At 45.1% G+C, this 3,639-nt stretch overlaps 1 non-coding gene across 1 annotated transcript; it reads right to left on the bottom strand.

Moving 5' to 3' along the window:
- Positions 1–201: 201 nt before the first annotated feature.
- Positions 202–276, bottom strand: Trnas-aga (transfer RNA serine (anticodon AGA)). Its single transcript has one exon. It is a non-coding gene; the product is annotated as a tRNA-Ser (tRNA).
- Positions 277–3,639: the final 3,363 nt, after the last annotated feature.

The raw sequence follows: 3,639 nt of genomic DNA, 5'->3' as shown, positions 1-3,639 counted from the left end.
TCAGTATATCTACAATCTCCCAGGAGGCATATGCCATCATTGGATCAAAATCGTCGTTGTCTTTCCAGGTGTACCAGGATTTTTTCCCGTCAGTGTATGTCAGGTGGTCATACAACGGGCAAGAGAGCACAATTCCTACATGTAAATAAACATCACCTCAACACAAACGTGGAATGAAACTTCGTGGCAGATTAAAACTGTGTGCCGGGCCGAGACTCGAACTCGGGACCTTTGCCTTTCTCGGGCAAGTGCTCTACCAACTGAGCTACCCAAGCACGACTCACGCCCCGTCCTCACAGCTTTGCTTCTGCCAGTACAAACCTGGAATACTTACATTTGTCTACCACGGTATCTGTGCATACAGTCCATTGGATTGCTAAGCAAAGAGGCCCGACTTCGATGTCCGGTTGGGTCGGAAATTTTCTCCAGTCGGGGCCTGTGTGTCGTGTTGCTCTTACTTTCATATCATCTTTATTGACTTTCCGCTACTGAGGTGGCTGAATAGGCAAGTCCCGAAATCCAATAAATTGAAAATGAATGAGACTTTAAGCAAAGAAAATCATGGCAAAGTTTCTGCTGTAATGCTGCCTTGCGGGTTTCCTACACTGTTCTGAGGCCTGCTGCAGGCGATCCTTACTCTCCACAGTTCAGTATAAACTATGACGACTTTGCCATTTATTTAAGTCTACGTATTTCAGAAGGCATGAAGTTCAGAACCGTGAAAGCAGGTCTGCTGTCACTAACTGCACTTCGTTTCCATTTCTGTAAATATATATATATATATATATATATATATATATATATATATATACATGTACCATTTAAAAACGTAACTTTGTGTTGAAAGTGATGTTTGTTTACATTTATGGATTATGCATTCCTGCTAATTGTGTGAGCCCTTAATATAGGTGCATCAATGGCCATTTGTATTTTTCGTATTTTGTTTCGTTTCGGAAATATATGAAGAGAGAGAGAGAGTTAGGTGGGACACCCTATATATATTTGCTGGACTTCCATGTACCATATACCAGAGTGAGTGACAGCGAACATCTGTGCAATGACGTTGGCTAGTTACGTGACTAGTTTGCTTGACTGATTAAGGTGGCACTGGACTCACATTTGGCAATCGTCGGTTCAGATATCCATCCGGCTTCCTTTTTTATCAAAAACTGGGCATTTGCAGTCATTGTAGTAATTTCATAACAATAACTCCTCAACCAGCTGTATTTTGAATAAATTTTTATTAAGGTACTAACGGCTTTGTGGTCTATAGTCACAGCATCAAGTCAGTATAAAAATTGAAACACGGTAAACAATATTGGGGAGAATATAGAAGGTCCAACCTTCATAGTTAAAACCATCGGGCACATAGAATGGATAGTCAATGAAGAAAATGTTTGCCTATGAGAAACATACTATGCCATGAAACAACCGCCAGCAAGGACACCACATTTGTGCAACTTATTTCGGGGGATATGTGTTGTGTTTTTACGTAGCATAGGATGTTTTCCATTCCCTAACTTTTTATTCGTCGACTGTCTGTCACCGGCCTCGGTCGCCGAGCGGTTCTAGGCGCTTCAGTCCGGCACCACGCGGCTGCTACTGTCGCAGGTTCGAATCCTGCCTCGGGCATGGATGTGTGTGATGTCCTTAGGTTAGGTAGGTTTAAGTAGTTTTAAGTTCTAGGAGACTGATGACCTCAGATGTTAAGTCCCATAGTGCTCAGAACCATTTGATTGTCTGTGCTACAGACCAGCTAATGACCTGGCTGTAGACCATGAAACCAACGCGTCTTTATAAAAATTGCTTTAATGTGTAACTCCTTACGAAATTCTTACTATAAATTCCACGTTTATATTTTCCACACTTTTTGTGTGTCCGCCCAGATTGTTGCTTTTATAAAGGACGCGAGATTTCCTTCCCGCATCCAAGCTTGTACCGTGTGGGCATCCCTGAAATTCCACTCCTGAAACGAATTGCGAAGGGTGTGGGTGTGCACTGTTCGAAGCTGATGGGAGGGGGTGAGTCAGAAGCTGAAGGTAGCGAATTTCCTTCATCAATTTGTTGCAAGTTCCAGTACACGTCTTGCAGCAGCTGGAAGACAGACGTCTAGCCACAGATACAGTGGCAGCGAAACATTGTGTTAGGAGACCGGCCACTGCTATGCTCAATGTAGCGCTGGTGTGGTACAACTTTGCATAGTCAATGATTCTCGAATGTGAAGGAAGTGTGTCACAGCTGATGTGACATGCCGCGCGAGGGTATCCGCGCTGTCTTGGCCGTCCTGCCACGGTTCACGCGGCTCCCCACGTCGGAGGCTAGAGACCTCCCTCCTGCATGGGTGTGCGTGTTGTCTTAAACGTAAGTTAATATAAATTAGATTAAGTAATGTGTAAGCTTAGGGACCAATAACCTCAGTACTTGGTCCCATACGATCGTACCACAAATTTCCAAATTTGATGTGAAAGGCTGATACATTTCACTGAATGTGAGATTGCTGAAATCCATCTGGCTGTGATGGGACATCCAGTCATAGAACATCGGAACATCTGTTAGCTGGAGCGTGGAGTGCCTCGCTTGGTTGGTGGATAAGAGGGCCCCGGTTCCACCCTTCGCCCATCAGGTGCTGGCCAGAACCGACCTTCATCCTCCACATGGCACGTACTCCAGGACAACGGTCGAGTGTCGGTGACGTCATGACGAAAGCTGACAATATTACAGTTGAAAAATCGATGACCTACTGTTTCAGAGGATGGTAAGACAGCCATTATTTACACTGAAGAGCCAATGAAACTGGTACACCTGCCTAATACCTTGTGAGTCCCCTGCGAGTACGCAGAAGTGCTGCAACAAGATTTGACATGGATTCGTCTAATGTGTTGCTGAAAGGAATTGACATCATGAACTCTGCAGGACTGTCCATAAATCCATAAGAGTACAAGGCGTGGAGATCTCTCGTGAATAACACGTTGCATGGCATCCCAGATATGCTCAATAATGTTAATGTCAGAGTAGTTTAGTGGACAGCGGAAGCGTTTCAAATCAAGAGTTTTCCTGCAACCAGTATGTAGCAATTCTGGACGTGTGGGGTGTCGCATTCTCCTGCTGGAATTGCTCAAGGCCGTCGGAATGTACAATGGATATGAAAGGATGCAGGTCATCAGACACGTTGCTTACCTACATGTCACCTGTGAGAGTCTTATCTAGACGTATCAGGGGCCCCATACCAATTCAAATGCACACGCTCCACACCACAACCGAGCCTCACCAGCTTCAACAGTCCCCTGCTGAAATTCAGGGTCTATGGATTCTTGAAGCTGTCTCCAAACCTGTACACGTTCATCCACTCGTTACAATCTGCAACGAGACTCGTCCCATGAGGCATGTTTCCAGTCTTCAACAGTCCAATTTCGGTGTTCAAAGGCCCAAGCAAGGCGTTACGTTTTTGCCATGCAGTCATCAAGGGTACGCGAGTGGGCCTTCGGCTATGAAAGCCCATATCGATGAGGTTTTGTTGAATGGTTCGCACCCTGACACTTGTTGATGGCACAGCATTGAAATGTGCAACACTGTGCAGAATGGTTGCACTTCTGTCACGTTGAACGTTTCTCTTCAATCGTCGTTGGTCCCATTCTTGCA

This window comes from Schistocerca gregaria, chromosome 4 (assembly GCF_023897955.1).
Source record: "Schistocerca gregaria isolate iqSchGreg1 chromosome 4, iqSchGreg1.2, whole genome shotgun sequence".
Lineage (NCBI taxonomy): Eukaryota > Metazoa > Arthropoda > Insecta > Orthoptera > Acrididae > Schistocerca > Schistocerca gregaria.
The sequence above is the reverse complement of the archived record's forward strand: the minus strand, read 5'-3'. Positions and strand labels throughout refer to the sequence as shown.